At 35.5% G+C, this 21612-nt stretch overlaps 1 protein-coding gene across 6 annotated transcripts in view; it reads right to left on the bottom strand.

Annotated features, from left to right (window-relative positions):
- Positions 1-21612, bottom strand: part of CDH18 (cadherin 18) — a 922309-nt gene that overhangs the window by 438948 nt on the left and 461749 nt on the right. For 3 of the 6 annotated variants that reach the window (XM_053592784.1, XM_053592818.1, XM_053592826.1), the window contains exon 1: positions 11001-11157. The exons of 1 other annotated variant lie outside the window; for it this stretch is intronic. The gene's annotated coding sequence lies outside the window, so the exon portion shown is untranslated. Of the gene's footprint in view, positions 1-10820; positions 10957-11000; positions 11158-17143; positions 17224-21612 lie in introns of those variants that run through there. 2 more of the 6 variants (XM_053592804.1, XM_053592811.1) reach the window with 2 other exon arrangements.

Here is a 21612-nt window from a genome sequence, read left to right as displayed (position 1 = left end):
GGTTAATGAGGGCTGGACGAAATTGGGAAGATAGGAAACATTGGAAGAATCAAGACTGACAGGGAATGTATGATACCCCATGATCATATCAATGTATACAGTTATGATTTAATAAAAAAAAACACTGCTAAAAAAATAAAAAAATAAAATTAATATGAAGAAAAAAAAAAGACTGACAGGGAAGAAATAGGATGTTTAGAAATATGATAAAAATAGAGTTGAGAATAGGGAAAGTAAAGGGAGAGCACCAAAAAAATCAGAGGGCTCTGACTTAGATGTGGCTATGGTAGGGCATAAAATGGAATCAGGGCTGAAAATGAGTTCTATTCAAGTAATATTCAGAATGATGTACTGTTTTGTAGACACTTTAATGATCGAACATTAAGTAAAGATATGCCGTAGAGTAATAGGGATTAATTGATACATATGCTTTAAAGAAGTTGAACAAAGTTTGAAATGTACCTCGACCTCATCTCTTTCTATGCATGTAGATGGGTATGGACACATATAGATATTGCAGAGGTGTTTAAAGAAGCGTGTAGATACATGAAAAGTATTCAATTTGTGGATTATTTCATCTACATGGGTTTGAAGAAGCGGAAATAAAGTTATAAACTTCTTATCATTTGACTTATTACAGTGAACATCTATCAGTTAACTAATTAATAGAACAATCAGAAAAGCAAAATACGTAAGAGAAAAGTAAAATTCCAACTGCTTGTGTGTCAGAAATGGACACATATTTGGGAGTTGGTCCTGCCTCTCTGCGCCCAGCCAAGGCCTTTGGAAACAGATCAGGTGCTGATATAAAGCTCAGAAAACAGGTGCTTTCACAGGCTCTGCATTTAGCTGAAGTTACTTTCCAAGACCTTGGCTCATTTCACATTTTCTTTATTATCTAGAATTTAGTTATTTGAATAGTCTCAGATAAAGACGAGGAAAACTCAGACAATTTATTCTAGTCTCCTAAGGTCACCACCAACCAGATTACAGAAGAATTTGATATATTTTACTCCTTTATTTGCCTTCTCCATCATGTCTAGGATGGCTTCATGTGCAGGTGGGCAGATTGTATGGGTGCTATTAGAATCGCATGTAAAAATGAACTTTTACAACCATATAGGAGCAAAAAATATCCATGGGGCATTTTAAAGATGGAAATAAAATTGTAATTAGCCAAATATTATTAAACTGCCTTACTCAAATCTTTTATTTTTATGTATATGAATTTTTCTTGACATTTTCTATGAACATTATTGTAAATGTTATGATTTAAACACAAGAAAAAGCCATTTAAGATGATAAGATAAGTGACTTTTTCCCTGTTTGACAGTTTTGAGATGGTTAAGCAATATTTCGTTAAAAAGTACTTAGATCATTAAAAGCACACAGATTTATTCATTCTTATTTTAAATCCATCTTTGTTAATCATAACAGGTTACATATTTATAGCTGAGCTATCAAATTAGCTTTACTTTTTTTTTTTCAATGGCGTTGCTCAAAAAGTTGAGCAACTATTTCCTGCACTGCAAAAATAAAAAGAGAAGGAATTATTTTTATTTTCTTATATAATCTATATTTTACATTATCTGTTTATTTTTGCACAATCACATACCTGAAAATGTATCTAAAGGAGCCCTACAAAATAATTCAATATGAATGTAACCACATTTGTACATAGGAACTGGAAGTTTAATACACCCATACATGGAAATATAATTAATATAATTACTGGGGACAAGAAGTATACATCAAGTGGGAAGAACTATTTTCATTCATTAGGAATGATTAAAATTTATCTTCTATTTGAAGAAACTACCATTAGATATAATTACATTTTTCATCAATTTACTGTGAACAATATAACAATCTCAGATTAATGATAAAATTATTACAGATCCAATAATATTCTATTAATATGTTTTTTTTCAGAAAATTAACATGACACGTTATTCATAAAAAGGGAAAAACATAATATACCTCAATATGTTAGTTGCATTAGCTCCCTATTGTTACTATAAAAATAGTCCAATAAACTTAATGGTTTAAAACAACATAAAGTTATTATCTTGCAGCTTTCCTAGAAATCCGACATAACTCTCAACCTCACTAAAATCAAAGCATTAGCATGGCTGTGTTCTGTTGTAGAGACTCTAGGGGAGAATCCATTTCCTTGCCTTTTTCAGTTTCTGGAAGCTTCCCAAAGCACTTGGCACTTGGCCTTCTTTCTCCACACTACAAACCAGCAACGTCAGATTGAATCTTTCTCATCTGGGATCACTCAGATCTCTTCTCTGTCTCCCATTTGTAATTTAGGTTTCAACTAGTAATATTTGAAAAAGCAATAATTATAACATCAAATTAGATAAAACTAATAAATAAATTAGAATATAACAACTATAATCAGGGACGTAAATCAAAACCACAATGAGATATCACCCAACTCCATGAGAATAGCTGTTATCAAAAAGTACCAAAAGAAGTGCAGGAGTGGATGTGGAGAGAAAGGAACACTTATACGCTGTTGGTAGGGCTGCAAACTAGTACCACGTCTATGGAAAGTAGAATAGACAGGAGTTGGAGATCAACCTGAGCAAGAATAAAACCCTGTCTCTACTAAAAATTGAAAAATTAGCCTGGCATCATGGCGGGTGCCTATGGTCCCAGATACCCAGGAGGCTGAGGCAATAGGATCACTGGAATGCGAGAGATTGAAGTTGCTGTGAGCTATGACGATGCCACAGCACTCTACCCAGGGCAACAGAGCAAGACTCTGGAGACAGAGAGAGAGAGAGGGAGACAGAGAGAAAGGAGATCCTTAAAGAACCAAAAGGAGACCTAACATTTTATCCAGCAATCCCACTACTAGGCATTTATCAAAGGAAAAATATACACAGTCGATGAACAAGAACCTTGCACTGAATAATTTACAGCAGCATACTTCACAATTGCAAAGATATTGAAACAACCCAGGTGGCCTTCTATAAAATGTGTTGTGTGTAGACCAGGGAGTACTACTCAGTCACAAAAAATGATCTAGTATCTTTTCTAACAACCTGGATGGAACTGGAGATCCTTCTTCTAAATGAAGTATGGAAAACAAAAAGAAAAGCATAAACACATTCACTCAATGCTAAATCGGAATTAGTTGATCCAGAGTTATGTACACATCTGGAAGTAAAACTCAAAATAATCAAGTAGATGGGAAGGAGGAGAAGGAGTTGGGTAAATACACAACTAACTGGTATAATGTACACTTTCTGGGTGAAGGGCACACTTGTAACTTTGACATAAAATGCACTAAAGCGAATGATGTAACCAAAACATGTGTACCAAAGTAATATTCTGAAATAAAAATAAACAAGTCACATTAAAAAAAAATATATATATATCTAATGAAAAATAATTTTTTGGCATTATTTGTTTTTTTTTTTGACATCAGGTAACATTTCAGTTATGTTAGATTCATATAGAATCTAAAACAACTACTAAAAAAATATATATGTCTAAAAAAGTTAGCAACTATAAACATCTTTTAAAATGTACATTTTTTAAACATTAAGGAAATAAATATTATATAACTAAAATGAAAATGCCCATAATGCATACGTAGAATATATCTTCACATGAATTTGGGAATTTCCATTTCTATAATTTCAAATCTTTTCTTAGGACAATCTCTTTTTGAAATCCATCTCCCTCAGGCTTTGTAAGACACCCACTGAACGTTCTTCCTCCCGCTGCAGCTACTCCTCAACTTCTGGTGTTGAGGGTTGCTTTTCCCTCATCTTCCAAACCTGTAAGTGTTAGTTGCTCCAGAACCTGTTCCTTATGTTTTTCAAGCTTTCCCTCACACTCAGTCTCTTCATTTTAAACACAATCTTTGAGTTCTGATAATTGAAATAATTCCTGCCGCACATAGCTATGCCTCATCTCCCACGTGTGTACGCCACTGGCTCTTCAACATCCCCACTTGGTCGTCTAAATCTAAATATGTCCCGAACTCAGACATTCATTTCTCCTTTCTCTCCCTTTTCTCTCTCCTGCCAGATTTGCTTCTTTCAAAATTTTTACTTTATTGTCAAGTATCAATTGTATCCATGTCACTATTTAGGATACAGCAAACAAAACATACCCTTTACCCTCACTTTCCCTCATCATCTCTATGTCTTATACAACATCAAATCTTGACAGCATCATTGTTAAGATAAATATATAATCTGACCACTTTTCTCAATCTCTACTGCAGTCACCATGCTCTTTCCTGAGAATTTTTGGAATAGAACTGTAAATGGGATTCCTCTTTCTGCTCCTTAAGTTTCCTATGACACAGTGGCCACTTTCTAGTTGAAAAACAAAAATATGTCAATTCTCTGCTCACTTTTAATGCCAACCCAACTCTCAGAAAAAAATCCAAAGTCCTTATATTAATCTACAGGATCTACATATGATTTTGTTTCTGTTCACTCTTATCCTTATCTCCTATGCTCCATAGTTCATTCTGTGCTACTATAACAAAACCCACAGACTTAGTAATTTGTAAAGAACAGAAATTTATTTCCTGACTGCTCTGGAGGCTGAGAAGTCCAAGGTCAAGATTCCGGCATCTTGTGAGCTCTTTCTTGCTGGGTCTTCACAAGGCAAGAACAGAAATTCAAGAAAGAGAGAATCCACTACATCAAGCCTTTTAGAAGGGATATATTCCTTATCCCTGTGGCCTAAACCCCTCCACAAAGGCTGCCCTTCCCACACTGCCATGTTGAGAACTGAGTTTTCAACACGTGAGTTTTGAGGACACATTTCAAGCACTCCCAGCACTCCATTTCTATTCCTGTACCCCAGCTCTGCATTTCTCATGCTCTTCGTCATATAGCCCAGCTGTGTTCCTCCTTTTGCCCTTGCTTTTCACTTTCACTGGACATGACTTCTAACATATCATCACGGCTCATATCCACTATTCCTCCAATCTTATTCCAAGTATTCTTAAGGACAGCTTCTTAGTCATTATAAATCAATTATCAGACTACTATACATCTCTCCAAAATGTTTTTTTTCCTGCATTCTTCATTTTTTTCTCCTGAAGATTTATTATTTTCTACAAATACTATAAAATATCAATTATGGCCTTGTTTACTATCTTTCTTCGCAAATAGACTTTAATTTTCATGAACAAATCCAAGATACAATCAAATATGTAATGTTGTAAAATATAATTTAATTTTTAATTGAGATTTTTGTTTAAATATAACAAATTTCAGAAGTAGAATTCAATAACAAAATATAAACTCTTATCTATAGTCTTTGGGAACAGATTCACTTTCTAATATCAATAATGCAAGTCTTTTTCAACTAGTGCTATGTTTTTTTTTTGTTTTTTTTTGACCGGGGCTGGGTTTGAACCCGCCACCTCCGGCATATGGGGCCAGTGCCCTACTCCTTGGAGCTACAGGCACCACCCTCAACTAATGCTATGTTAAATGGAACAAATCAATCAATAAACAGGTTCCCCATAAAAGCTGCAAAATCAGATATGCCAAAATATCTTTATGATTTCAGAGTTCATCAGTTCATAGCTCAAATTTTGCAGCTACAAACTACTAATTATAGATGTTTAAACAATAAAGATAATATAAACAACAAAGACAAAATGGGGGATAAAATTTTTGTCTCAGTATATTTATCCAGCCAAATGAATTCTTCTGAGAATCCTCTTTTAGCTAATTGCATACAAAAAAATTAATATCAAATTTAATAGATTATGTTACATTTTTATAAAGTTGTCATTATTTTAGATTGATTCAAATAATTAAATTAACTTTAGCTTCTTAAGGCTTCTTCATTATTTTTTGATATTTCGGATTATTGCCTGATTATCTGATCTCACAAGCGGTATACAAAGGAGTCGATCCTTTCCTGCCTCTGACAATGACTTGCAAATCACTTTTCAAAACTCATATGTTAATATTTATTTTCACAAGATAAATCAAAGATAAATAAGACTTTGAGTATACACCTGCCAATACTTATTTCAAAGATTCTTCATAATATAATTATAATATAATGATGTGATAGGTTAAAATGGAATCTTGTCTCATTTATATCACATTGATGACTGCGTTAAACCTGGTACTGTTTTTTGTTGAAAATACTTTTGATATAAGGTATACTGAAAATAATTGAATCAAATGAAATTATCAGTAACATCAGTGCATAGTTACATGTAAGTCTTATATACTAACCATGAAGACCTCAGTGCAAAGACAATAGATACCTACTTGAGGATCCTTATTATCATCTAAACATAAATGAAATGATAGCTAAACTCTCCTTCAGTGGAGCCATCTGCAAAACTTGAATTCATTTACCAGCAAGTTATCTGTCACATTCCATGCGCTATAAGTAAAGTCTCCAATAAGACATAGTCCTGGAGTAGAAGGAGACTGATAAGCAAAAATATCTTTGTATATTTTCAGAGATAAAATGTTGCTCATTTTATTCCTAGACTACCAAGAAATTTCCTAAATTGATACAGCCCAACAATGTAGAAGTCCACATTGTCAGAAGATCTGGTATCCGCAGAAGCAACATCTGGACATGTCAGGTTTCATATTTTCTCCTACATTTCCCTTCCGTCTGTTAATTTTCCTGGAAATATCTTCCTCATTGTGTGCCACACTTGAAAGTCAAAACACAGCAGTTATAGAGATTCTTAATCTTTTAATCTGTATTGGCCTACTCTTTACTCTTTAAAAAAATATTTTAACAAGGATTACTTAATTGAATGCTAGTATATCAATACAATCACATACAACAATCCACTGCATAATACTCAGTATGGCAGGGGCACTGATATCTGAAAGTACCTTAAACTCATGAGAGAACTTTAAACAAAGGCATGAGCCTAACATTGAACTAGAGTTAAATATATGTACCAGGCCTGTGCACAATGGCATACTAGACTTTTCTAAAAAGAAACAAATGAACAAACAAACAAAAACCACAATCACATAGTCTATCTAATACCCACATGGAAGACAATCATGCTTTAAAATTAGTTCATATAGTTTCATCAAACTGTGTTTAACTAAATATACTCTTGTATATGTATGTTTTATGAATTTCTGCACCTTTATCACTATATTTTTCTTTAAATATAAATTTAATTTTACTATTATATATACATATGAATATTAATCTATTTATAGAAAAAATCATTTAAAAATACATGCCAAACTTTAATAATCGTTATTGTTTAAGAGTAAATCTCAAGTGATATTCTATGTTTTGTATCTATACTGTTACACAAATTATAAATGTGGATAACGTGAGGAAGGATGGAAATAAGAAAAAATTGAAGTCTAGTCATAATTATAAATCACACAACTTGAAGACACTCTTTTTCATCCATGAAAAAGCATGTTGAGAGAGAAGACTGACCTTTCTTGTAAATGATTTTTTAACTGCACTAGAGTGGCTGAAAGTCTTAGCCTGGTGAATCAATGCTCATCAAACAAACCACCAAGACATCGAATCTATGATATTTTACTAACATTAGTGTAGAACGTACAAGTTACAGCCTATTATAACAGCTGTATATTTGGTTTTCACAACTACTATTATCACCTTTTTCAGTTGAGGAAAATGGCCCACAGACCACACATGTCACACAATAATTTATAGCAATATCCACGTTCTACCGTGTCTCCCAATCATTAAGCTCGTTATTTCCCCCTTGTGCTACACATCACCAGTAGTTAGCATCTATGCTTCTTAAATGTTGTATTTTATCTTCAATTTACTTCTAAAGGCTTTGACCAGTATAAATTACTCCTAACATATAGAATTACGTGAGTGAACACCCTCTCCTAACAACCCATACGTATAAAAACCTCAAAAAAAAAAAAACCATGAAAGTAATTGTAGAGAAAGTCAGTATCCTACATTTATTTATTATTTATATTAAGCTCATCCGAAAACAAAGTGTTGAAGTGAAATTCATCTTAAGCGTCAATATCTATATTGTCTTTCTCTCATTTTTTATTTCCTTGTCCCACCCCCAAAATGTCAGCATATGATAAAATAGCCCCAGTCTCCTGGTTTATAGAAAAAAAAATTATACTGATAACGCTCCCATAGTATTGTACCAAATGAAACAACTGCAAGTTGAAATCCATCCATTATCACAGCGAAGAGAGCAGGTTCACCTATGGAGCACCCAAACTGACTGAACAAAGCTGTTTCCTACCCAAACAGCATGCAAATGACCTTTCTCTATACGTATCTTCTGGTTTTGCTTAGAACAGTGGTTTTCAATGGGACAGAAGTACAATTTTGCCCCCTTCCAGGGAGTAGTTAACAACATATGGAGATATTTGGAGTTGTCACAACTTGGGGGTGCTATGACTGGTATCTAGTGGGTAGAGAACAGGTGTACTGATAAATAGCTACCACGTATATGAAAGTTCCCCACAAGAATTATGGAACACAAAATATCAACAACACCAAGGTTAGTGAGCCCTGATTGAGAATGTGGTTCTACAGGCCTACAAGGAAATGACAATGAAGGCAGACATTAAGCAAATTATAGCTTGAAGTCCTTTACTTATTAAAAAAAAAAAAAAAAAAAAAGCAAGAGGACATTTTAAATACTCTGTCTTGAATCTCTCTCACTCCTCACAGGACTGCACTGTATCAGATATATAGATTCAAGATAAGCAAGTTTTTCATGGTCAATACATCCAATATGTTTTATCCCACATCTGTTGAAGTGTACATGAATAGTTAGATTCTAAAGGACAATTAAGTCCGGTTGAGATGTATAAGGTAGACTTCCATCTCTTGATCATCAATAAGTCAAATGCTGGGCTAGGGGGACAAACAAACTTGCAAATGTGTGGCTTGCATTAACCAGACCACAAAAAATCAATACAAAGCATAATAATGCTATTTATATCATCCAATGGAAAAAAAGGATGTTACTATGTTTAGCCATTTTAATCTAAAGAATTTATAAAGTTGGGCTAAGTGAGTCATTCATCCTCATACTTTCACTATATCCATTTGAAATAGATCATCAAAGGGAACAACAATGTCCAATTTGCACCACATACAGACTTTGTTTAAGTACTGGCTGCTCCGCCATGCTCGCACCTGCTATAGCTAATGACTTCAGCTTGCCCTGGGCACAGTTACAGCCAGAGTTTCCTGCCACTTTTACTTTCCTTATACTATTATTTTCTCTTTTGCTACTGCATTATCTTCAGTTGGGCATTTCTGTTGCATCTAAAACAGCAAATCCTCATTTTCCATCTCCCTTTGATGTCAGGTAGGCAATTAACCTTGACCATTGGTATTTTTTCTGTTTCTTTGATTTCTTAAGTTAGCTATCTCTGTGAAAAAGCCTGAGTACTATGCTTCATAAAATACTTATCCACCAAAGCCTTTTATGTGAATGTCTTATGAAGTGAGAAAAGGTGTTGACCACACCAGGTTAATTTATTATCAGGATATCTGTGATGAAATACATAACAGGAGAGTGAAGGAAACGGCGATGGTGATTTGTGCTAAAAACAGAGCGGTAGGTCAGGGAACTAATGCTCTACTAGTATTATATCCTGTCTGCTTCCTTCCTCATCCAACAAGGTATATGTACAAGAACTAATCTGGAGCTCAAACTCTTTATTTAGAACTAAATATCTTCTGTGATAAGAAAAGTACACTAAAATAAAGGGGAAGAATTACTACAGAATCAAAACCCCCTGCTTTAAACAATCTGTGGGTGATCTTGGGGTGGAAAATAAAGGTTTGCAAACACAGAGCCTGTAGTTAGTTTTCTTTTGGCTGCATCACAAAATCTCTCTCTGATCTGTCTCCCAGCTCCAAGCAGGGATGCCATCACCTAAAGCAAACACCAAAGACCATAATACTTTTAGGTAAGATTTTATTTTATTTCATTTTCTTGATTCCCAAAAGGAAAAAAAGGGGGGGGGGATATTTTTTTTCCTGAATACAATATCAAGTACAGCAGACATTAAAATAAAAATATTTTTAAAACCACAGCCAACAAAATTCATTTTTTTCACCTGTTACATAGGAGAGGTTTGCCTGGTTCCACCTCTGTACTCACGACACACACACGCACGCACACCCACACACAGAGACACACGAACATGCATAAGGCATAATTTACCTTATTTTTAAGATATGGAAATCAAGACATGATAATAGTTATTTCCACAGTCAAAAAAATCAGATTCAAGAAGTTACGAAGGGGAAATGGATGAGAGTTAACAAACGTAAGGGTATGTTCTAAATAAAGTGTGCAGCTCACCGCGGTAGCCTACCTAATTCCTTTCTATGCATCATTTATAGTGCCCTATAGATGAAGCAAAAGTTTCATCCTAAGCCTTCATAAGCATTTATGGAAGGAATCATCGTGTGAAGAAAAAACAAGAAAGAATGAAAGAAAGAAAAAATAGGCTTTCCCTGCTGTGGTTTCAGTGCTCAGATCTCACGTATCTTAGAGGATACTAGAAAGGCAATAATTAAAAAGCACTATCAAAAATTCAATTTCAACGTCTCTGTTTCTATCCTGACTATGCTTTCCCTCACTTTTTACAGATACACACAAATGGCAGCTGATTCGGATGCCATCCCTATTCAAATGTGCCTTTCAGAGAGTATGGTTCCAACTTCTTCAGGGGCAGGGAAGATAACAGCACAGCCACAGATAAACATAAACAGACACGCAGCTGGATTCTGAGACCCACATTCGATAGGCTTCCGGGCAGCATTCCCGCATAACAAAATACAATTCTCACCCAGCGATCCAGGCTGCCGGCACCAGCGACAACTTTCCCATTAGCTCTCGATCCTGTGAAATCCATCTGAGAGGAAGATTTCACCAAACACTGTTTTGACTCAGAACTGGGTAAGCATCCCCACTGTACAAAAAATATTAATGTCACTATAGAGTAAAGTGTCATGTATTGAAGCCTTACCTTGGCTGACTTGCCCTAACTGGTGGAAAGGAACTTAATGTTTGAGAAGCAAAGAGGGGACTTTCCCAGCGCTCTGGGCGCTGCTGCTCGCGGTCCTGGGAAGCCCAGACTGGGCTCCGCGCACCTCCAGCGCTGGGCTCCGCGGCTGGGGCTCTGCAGCTCCCGAGCGCGCCTCTGATTGGCTGGCGGCGCCGTCTGCCAGATGCTGCGCTCTCGGTCTCTCCGCCTTCCTCTGCTCCCGGCTCCGTCCCCTTCTGCCTCCTCCACTCTCGCCCCCTCCTGCCGTGGTACATACTTTGGAGACTGCACAAATGCTACCAGAACGGACACCCTTTAGCCCCTTCAGCAAGGTCATGTGAAAAACAATGCAATTAATCCTCTACTACTACTGCTAAATAAAGCCCTGCTCACAAGGCAGCGTCTTGAGCATCTCATCTCTTGAAACATGACGGCCAGGACTCCGTGGCAGGTTACACCAGCCATTCGCTGCGGGGGAGGGGAGAGCGGGGAGAGAGAAGGGGTTTGACTGTCAGATGGAGTGGGAGTGCACCTCGGGAGGGAAGGAGCAAACGCAGACAGGGCAGGCGCTGATGTGGCAAGCTAGTAATAAATTTTCATATTTCCGTGCAAAGTCGTCACAGCCTGCTAAACATTCAACTGCTGGCTCATTCATCAGTGATCCATAGTCCGGTGATAGCCATGCGATTTAGCTTGAGTGATGCCCTTTAATGTCTTACCCCAAAGTACTCAAGGCATTGGAGGGTGTATAGTAGATAGAGCTTCCCCTGGGAGGTCAGCTTTTATATTTGTGAAGATGACTCAGAACCGCAATGCCTTTCCAACCCACTTTGCTTATGCTGGGAAAACTACACACAGAGGAACTTCTCACCTCTTATTAGTCCAGAATAAATTACATCGATCCGTAATGTGCATAGCTTTTGATAACAGGGATTTCAGGCCTGATTGGCTGTATTCAAAATTGATGTGGACCGCTGAACCAACTTCAGGGCCTTCTCCCAGCACAAAGTCACCCGCACCCACCCATTAAGAACACAGAGCATCCCCATTTAAAGCAAACAAGTGTAGAAGTTTATCTAAATGGAATAAACTTTATCTATTTCAAGGCCGACATATTAAGAATTATATAATACCCTCAATCATTGCAAACAGTAGGAAAGCAGCATTACTTTTTTCTGCTTAGTTGATAAAACTACAAATGTCCAGGTTTGGAGGTTTAGGGGAACAAACAGGCTTAAACCTAAATGAGAGAGTGTGATTACAGGGGCAGGTTCTCTAAAGGTCAAAAGACATGAGTCCAAATCCTGGCTCTGACTTTATACCCGTGTAAGATTTTTCACGTCTCCGATCCTCTGGAGACTTCTTTTTACAACCTACAAGGTAATCCTCACTGCAGAGGTTCTCTGGAAAGATTCAGTGAATGTCTGTGTATTTGTTTGGAGCCCACCTAAAACTTGTGATCAAGGGCACTTCTAGTCATTCCCTTCTTTTTTCTTCTGTCCTGAGAAAGGTGAAAGAGGTTGATGTGATAAAGTAAGTAGTGTTTCCTGGAAATTTAAAGGGTCAAATAGTGAATGTTTGAATCAACTATAGTTATAGTTGACAATCTTTACATTGCGTGGCTGGTGTGAAAAGTGGAGGGATTAAATTCAATTTGGGTTTTTGTTTTGACTAAAGTAACCAACAGATACAATGAAGTAAGTGCTTGAATTTGATGATCTTTCATTGTGAAGTGATTTCACATTTCAGTGTGAAGTTGATCCTATGGAAGATGTTAGAAGCCAATTGGAATTTAGAAATTTCCAGAATCTGAACTCTTGGAGAAAAGTTGGACAGGCACAATAATAAACCAAGGTTAAATTAGGCTTCACATATCTTTCTTAAGTCAGCTTCAGATTTAAATGAGGGATTCTCCTTGCATTGTATCCAGACACAAATTCTTAATCATTTTTAGTTGTTAGAAGAAGTATTAAAAAGAATACATCTCAAATCTTCCTATATTGAGGAATGCATGAACACATAAGACTAGGAATTATTATTCAAAATAAAGAGAAAACTATGGTCTGTTAAGAGGGCATAGAGTTTAATTTTAAAAATTCACATTATGGCATTCCTGAGAGAAGCCTAACCCTGTTTATTTGACTGTCTCAAGTTGAGTGAAATAAAATGTTTGTTTGCCAGCTTGCCAATGAAGCATTGCTGAGACACCAGCAAGGAGCATGCTAGGAACGCACTTGAAAACAAAATGTGTTTTGCTTGTCTCCTCGGTGGTTTTCCCTGGATAAGGTCATAATAAGTGCATCCAGTGGACAATCATCATGGAAGCCAACAGGTGCTTGCTCCTGAGTGGAGTGACATGCAGAGGGGATTGTCAACACCTCCAAACTACAATTCATTTCTAGCAAAAGAATGAATTCACCAAGGAAAGATTTGTATTTGTGAAGCTGCACTAAGGTTAAGGGCTCTAGGTTTCCCACAATCCAGTGATTCAGTGTATGCTGGATTTCAATGGCTTCTGAAGATTGATATTCTGAAGCTGTGTTAACTTTCACTAGCCATAGAAAAGTGAACCCCTCATCTACTTAATGAATCTCGGGTTACAAAGAAGAAAGCAAGTGAACCAAGTGTGGAACACGCTGGCTAGGAAATCCAGGTGGTAGGCAGGTGCTTATTTTCTCTCTGTCAAAGATTCCTTCAGAAATGTGGGCAGTGTATCAGTCAGCAGAATTTATTACAGAACTAATCCCTTAAAGTGAAAGCATGGGCATTTCTGAGACTGAGGCCCCACTTACGTTACCTTGCGAGAGTTACAAGAATCATTTTAGCTAGTGACAGAGAAGCATCCAACACAAGATTGATGCTAGTCAGACTATAGAAAGTGGAACGATAAAATTGTCATGCTAAACTGTGATTGTTTCTGAAAGAGAGACACAAGAAATTGTCTCTTTAGATGTCATCTAATACTCAATTCTACCCTGAAAATGTAGGCGACCATGTAATGTTTTCAAACCTAAGTAAAGAAGAATGGAGAAGAATTGCAGGGATACATCTGTTATAACTCAGCCTCTACAACAGTCAAGTACACAAACATGCTGTGTTGCTTCATTTTTAACAACTTTACTGAGCTGTCATAAACATATAAAAATAGCATATACTTAGCACACACTATTTGAGGTTTTGATACGCATAGTAAAATTATCACCACATCCTAATTGATTAACATACCGATCACCTCTACGTAGTTTCCATTTTTTGTTTATAATAATGATATTAAAATGTGTGATCTGATTTCCGTGTAAAAAAAAACAACTGGTAAAATATAAAGCACTATACAATTTTCTTTGTAACAATTTAACGTATGTGTCTTAGTAACAAGAACTACACTTTGTATACTTTTGTTAAAAGAACAAAAAAATGCATTAATAAAAGTATGATTTCTAATTTTATTATCAAAGATAACTTAGTGAATTTAACATTTAATCATTCTGTTATCACACTTCAAAGTAAGAATTGCAGAGTCCTAGGAAAACATTGTTGCATAAAAATAAAAGAGATCAAGAATGTGTCAAAGATAACTATATGTGTAATTCTAGAAAGCAACATCTCCCTTACAATAATAATTAATGTTTTAAAATTTTTCTTCAATGCATGTATAATATCAAAGTATCCATGCAAAAGGTAAACCTACTGAAGTTCCATTGCATATTCATTTCATTCATGTAAAATAGGCAATTATTGCAATGCAAAACACAGAATGAGGGCACTGAGTTCTGAGAGAAGTGAAGACATCCTAAATGATGGACTCTAGTTAAAAAGTACATGGCGGAAATTTTTAAATTTCATATACTATTGGTAAACATAGGATTTGGGGAGAGAAAGTAGTGCCTGAAGACCAGTGTCATGCCAACATTTCTAAACGTTTAAAACTTGAGTGAATATGGATTTTATCAATTTGAAATTATCGAACTAAATACAGAACCTAAAAAGGGGTAAACTGATTTATGAAAGAAATGAGCAGAGCACTAAGCCAAGATAATAACAGGATCGCTTAAGTCTGAATCAATTCATAGTTAAGTCATTTGATAATAGTCCCATTGCCCTCTATGACAGATATGTCATATTTGAAATAGGGGACATGTGTATGACATAGTCTTTCTCCGTGTCATCATTTCATCTCTCATGATTTCATTGTAACCCACACAGGGGAGTTTTAGTACAATTACTTGCTGTAATAACTGGGTAAGTGACATACACACATTTGGATATGTAGAAGTGTTTGCCAGAGGAAGGTTTCTAACAATAAGCTGTAGAGCTTCACTCCAAACCTAACCATGGCTTTTATCAATGCTGTGAACAACAAAGTAATCCATGAAAAAAGTTATATAATACAAGAAGCCAATATATTTGGATCAAGAACTTGAAAATGTTTAAGGGAATTTGAAGAACTCGAGTGATATCTCAGATACAACAAAGTACAAATTCCATAGCTGGATCCAAAAATATGAGTGTATTAAATATAGGGCAGTGGTCTTAGACTCAAAACTTATGAATAAAACTTAGATATTTCTGCTGACAATAATTTTAGTATAAATTGATTGTATAAGATGATCATCAAATACGTGAATGTTAATTTAAGGATGCTTATTAAAAGTAAGTAATGTTCCTGGTGATGACACTATTAAACTTTAAAACATTGAAAATTTACCTAGAATGCTATTATATCTTAAGGAGTTTATAGCTAATTGTGGTCCTATTTAATTAATTCATATTTTTGTTAGCTGTATCCTACTGCATTCATTCTGTTGATGAATCTTTAATATCATCTCTAAGTCATCTACTTCCTTCACTTCGATGACCCCCACTTTTTATTTTCCCTCCAGCAACCACTGTCATGTCCATCTTTCAAGGGTCAGAGTACAAAACACCTCCCCAGGAAAGCACCTTGTTCCAACAGGTTTCACTAAGCTCTACATATTTTTAAGTTCTAAAGTATCTTTAAGAGCCTGCTAATATGTCACTTTATCAAATTATGTAATAGCTATGAGAAGCATGGTTTAGCAATTAAAAACAAAGTATCTAGAGGCAAACAAATGTGGAAAATTACATAATTTTATGGGCTTAGTGTCTTGGTGTTACAATATTACCTACTGCATCGGTCAGAGTTCTTCAAGAAACAGAGCCAATGGCATACACATAGAAGTATTTGGAACAAGATTTGTGAGAGTGTGGCTCACACAATTATGTAGACTGAGAAGTCCCCTGATCTACATCAACAAGATTCAGGCCCAGGAAAGCTGGTGATGTGGTTCTAGTCCTTATTTTAGGCCCAAGTACTAAGTGCACTGATATCTAAGGACAGGAGAAGATAGATAACCCATCTCAAGTGCAGAGGAAATTTGCCTTTCTTTTTCATTCTATTCAGGCTTTCAATGAATTAGATAATGTCCATGCACATTGGTGGGTGCTATTTTCTTTATTCAGAAATTCCAATACTAATTTTTTCTGGATACACACTTAGAGACAACCAGAAATTATGTTTTATCAGCTCTCTGAGTATCATTTAGCCTAAGTCAAGTTGAGAAATAAACTATCATATCTGTCTCTAGGTTTCCTAGATGGGTTTAATATACTTTGAAAGCTGTCAGGCATATAGTAAAGTTCATAGAAACTTGATTCTTTTACTATTACATGTTTGTATATCTCGCTCCTAATGGAATGCAAGCTGTTAATGTTCATCTGGAACATAGTATGTATTAACGCATCTTGGCATAAGATAGGTAAGTCTAGACTGGAGTTGGGAAACAAGGCTTAAGCCATTCATCAACTACGTATGTTAAATACAGAGTTTTATAACCACTTATTTTTTTCTTTACTCTCTGAACATGCTACCTCACTTGTAGACCAGGATACCCTCCTCTGATAGACCTATTGCAAGCCTTAAAGAATGTTATGTTTGCAGATAGGCTGATACAGTTCTTGGCATAAAAACAATTTTGGATAAAGGTTTGTTGAATCCCAATTGTAAGTGCTCAGTAAATGTTTACTACTAATATTATAAATCATATTTGCTTTCTCTGCTTCATTTGTAACAGAAAGAGGCAAGTCACAAATAAACAAACCCTTACCTGGAAGTTCTCCATATAAAGAGAAACTACAGCTTCCATTGAATATCCTGGGGACAGCACTCACTCAGTCCAATGTCCCATATTTGTATTTATTCTTCGGTGCCATATAATGAAGACTGGCATTTAGATGACCCTGAGGCATAGTAAGATTCTAATCATCACAGAAATATTACATAATACTTAGGATATAATGTTTGTAACCAAAAGAGGCACATATTTTAATAAATCATTTTTATAACATTGGTTTAAAGAAAATAAGGGCTACGTATTGATGTTCAATTAGTCAGAAATTTTGGTTTACTAAATCATTGATCTTTTCAGAACTATGTTCACTTTCTAATGTGCATTTACCATCATCCGAGAAAGAAAATCTACAAAAACTCAAGCATATTATTGTTTTTTCCTAACAATAGCTTATGAAAGACTTTGAAAAATGATGCACATATCTTGCCTTATAAATTGTAATACATCAGATTCTCTATGTACTATACATCAGAAGTCCTTATCCAATATTTTAAATGTTACCACCATATATTCTACAATGTATATGCAATATACTTTACTTAATCCTTTTCCTGTCACCAATCATAAATGTTGCTTCTACGTCACTGATATTATAAAGAATGTTTTAATGAACATCTTTGTTTATAGATCTTCACTTATGTCTCTGAATTTTATACTTGGATAAACTAATAGAATTGGAACTACTAAGTAAATATATGAACATTTCTTCAAACTCATGATCAATTTATTTCTTTCCAACACCATTAGAGAACAGTAAAAGATCAATTGGTTCTTCACTACCCCCACACAATAACTTTTCTTAATTAGCTTACTCAATAGTTGGGAATTAAAATCTCATGGTTCCTTTTCTAGAATAGTTATTGACTGTATTCTTGCTTTCTGCTCATAATTTCTATCCATATCATGTTATTATTAGTTGAGAAATATAATGGAATGAAATTATCTCAATGCCCAAATAGTAGACATGCTGGAAATGTTATTCAGCGGAACTTTCTACACTTCTCTCTCTCATTGAGCCAAAACAACCTGCATGTGAATGTGAATGAACATGTCACTGTGTGTGCACATGACTGGATATATTCGGAAGGTACATGGAGAATAACATGTAAGAAAAACATTGACATGGGTTTCCTTGTGGACCATAAAAAGAAGTAAAGCAGATTCTCTGGCTGTAAGCCAAGGAACTAGAAAGGCATTACTAAAATACAACGGAACACCATCAATTTTGTAAGCTAAGTATAGACAATGTCCTCCATATTGAAAAATTGTATTTTATTTCCAATAAGCTGATAAAGGACTCTTGGGAAAGGTTGAGTTTGGGATGAGATTTAAATAATAAGGAGGCCTAAAATAGAAACATATTGATAGAAACATTTTCAAACAAAAAAAGATGGATTTTAAAAACCAGACACAGTAATTTGAATTTTAAAATAGTTTCACAGATTATTATGAACAACAAACATTGATTTACACTTATACTCTTCTGATAATCTCAAAGGAAGGTTTAAGAAACTTGACCATTTTTAAGAAGATGAGCAAAATGAGTAGAATATTTTTATCTCCTTTTTGAACCACTTCTCAGACTTCCAACAGTGTTAATTACTCCAGTTTCTAGGTTTCCAACATCACTCTATTTCTACCTGTCTTAAGGTACTCTTCACAGTCCAGTGTAATATATCCATCACCACCCCGTGTGCAGAGATAAACTCTGAAGACTTTGGGAGCTGATGGAAAGTATGCTTTAAAGTATTTGGTTTAATTGCAGTTCACCCCAAATTCAAGGTTGATAGAATGTGACAATGGATAAGGTATGACCCATATCTCAAGAGGCTGATAATGAATGGGGGGAGAATGCAGAATCATCAGCATTTTATCAGAATGTGGTACTACCATAGACACATGAAGAAGAGGAAAGTACTTGAAGATATCTTAATTTATCCTGAGGACTTATGAAAGTGTAGTTTGGACAATAAACTTGCAGAAAGAGGGCAGAGAATTTGAGGATGAGTGATAAGATGTTCATAAACCATGTCTACAGTAAGAAAAGTCAGGTTGGAGCAAAATGCAAAGATGGAATGGAAAATTGGGCCCAGGAGCTGTACAGAACTTATATTCCTTTAAAATGCCTTGGACTTTACTACTAAATGACTGAATTTAAGTAAGATAGTGGAATGGCAACTTTTGATCTCACAACCTTATATCTACATTGTCACCAAAGTGGCCAAACGTAGGGGAGTCAAGCTAAATATAAGGAGATCGCCTTGGTAGCTACAAAAAATAATATGAAAAGTTATAATGAGTGAATTTACTATATCAGTTATACTAGGGAAACAAGCGAGAGGAAATAAATATTATAAATATTACTATAAATAAATAAATATTTTAAAGTTTAAAAAATTAAAACAAGATGACTTTAGAATGTAGTGAACGTGATGAGCAAGGGAAAATTTAGAGCAGTTTTTCTTGACTGTCTCCAGGGTGTTGATACATCAGGGAGTTCACTGTCAGAAGACAACTAGTTTGAGGAGAGCAGGTAATAAACTGATTTGAGGTCACATTGACTTTGAAGGGCCTCTTATATATAAATAAATAATTGTTCAGTTGAAAATTAGTTTCATGCTCAGTGAACAAGTCAGGATTAGGATGAATATTTGGGGAAATCTTTATATACAATTTTTAAACTTCTCCTAGTTTTTATTGATTGGTTCATCAACACCATAAAGAAGAAAAAACCCTATATATTAATAGCTTTTTATTTCAAATCCACTTCTTTGAAGTGGATATAAAAGAAACAATCATAGATGAAAAATGAAAAACCAAAAGAATTTAGTGATGCAAACCTGATGAAATAAAGATAGTCATGAAGCTTGGAGGATTGAGTCATATTAGTTTTGGTAACAGGAAAAGTGAACCGTTGTGTTATGTTTGACAACGTGGAGGTTATTTGACACACTGGAACTGGAAAAATCCAGGAACTGGTGGCAAAAGATCATCTTCTCGTAAATGAAAACAAGCACAGGAAAAGGTAGAATGATATTTCAATAAAAGAGGGAGAGGGTCGTAAAACAGCACCAAATCATCCATGGAATCCGAGAGAGAATTTTTACATTGCTGTTACCCTTGATTTTGAGTGGGAGAGAATTTATCTAGTTATAAAAATGAAAGAGGAGCACAACCATAAAAGATAAAGTGCTCAGAAAAAGGGAAAAGGTACGATGTGAGGTAAAGTACCTGAAAACATGGAAGGAGACCTAGCAAGGATCCAAATCTGCTTCTCTTTGAGGGCTTCTCACATCACTGCAGGGCCCTTTTTTTCACACATACCGCCTCATGACACATACATGTATACACAGGCGCATGCACGCGGCCTCCACACTCTCCCACTGCCCACAGCAATTTCTCAGGATTAGCCTTCATGCTTTTCTTTGCCTCACCACCACTTCCAGCTACATAGTTGAGAGAAAAATGCAAAATTAAAACCTGGTAATCTTATTCAAAAGTAATTAAGTAATTTTAAAATGACAACAGCAGAACATTAAACCAAGCATGAGGCCTTTGTGCATGTGGGGCTTGGTGCACCTGCTTGGGTAACAAGCTTATGAGCAGCTCTGCTCCCCACCACCACAATAGGATGCCCTGAGTCACACTGGCTTTGTTTTATTGATAATCTTCAAATTATCCACTGAGCTCTATCTCAAGTTCTTGCCCCAGAATCACATAGTGTACCATTGTCCACTATTATCTGTTGCCTGAACATTTGCTAATTAAGAATGCAAGATGACTGTCAGGTAAGATGAATGTTTACCTTTTATGCCATATTAGTGCTATCTAACTATATAGTGGGACGTAGAAGAAAATATGTCAGTAGTTTTTATAACTTAGGTAGCAGGGGTAGGAACAGGGGATTAGAGTAGAACCCCAGTGTAAGCAAAGCTTTGGCCTCAAGGGGACCATATCTATACTTTCCACACCTTTTAATGGATAACTAAATATTACATGGAGGTTTATCATCACTCTGCTTGCTGTATTACAGGAATGAAAAGTGTAGCAATTTTGTCATTACAAAAAAAAATGTATTGAGTACCTTTAACTTGGTGTATGAGTAGAAAAAAGGAAAGGTACACACACCTGGAGACATTTAGAGAGAGAAGTATATGCAACATAGTGAAACTAAGAATGATTCAGAGCTGCCTAGCTTGGACTTGGAAAAAGAGGAACTGTCATTAGTAGAAAGAGGAAAGGAAATTATAACATCTGGTTAAGGAATAAAATAGATTCTGATTGGAACGTGTTGATGTTGAGGTGTTAGCTAGATATTTTAAGGATAGATCTGAGAGTCAGTTTGCAATATATAAGACTGTAGTTTGGGAAATAGCTTTGAGTGGGAGATATAATTTTCTGAGTCATCCATAGGTAATAATAATGATATATGCTATTATAGCTCC

Source organism: Nycticebus coucang, chromosome 1 (genome assembly GCF_027406575.1).
Source record: "Nycticebus coucang isolate mNycCou1 chromosome 1, mNycCou1.pri, whole genome shotgun sequence".
Lineage (NCBI taxonomy): Eukaryota > Metazoa > Chordata > Mammalia > Primates > Lorisidae > Nycticebus > Nycticebus coucang.
The sequence above is the reverse complement of the archived record's forward strand: the minus strand, read 5'-3'. Positions and strand labels throughout refer to the sequence as shown.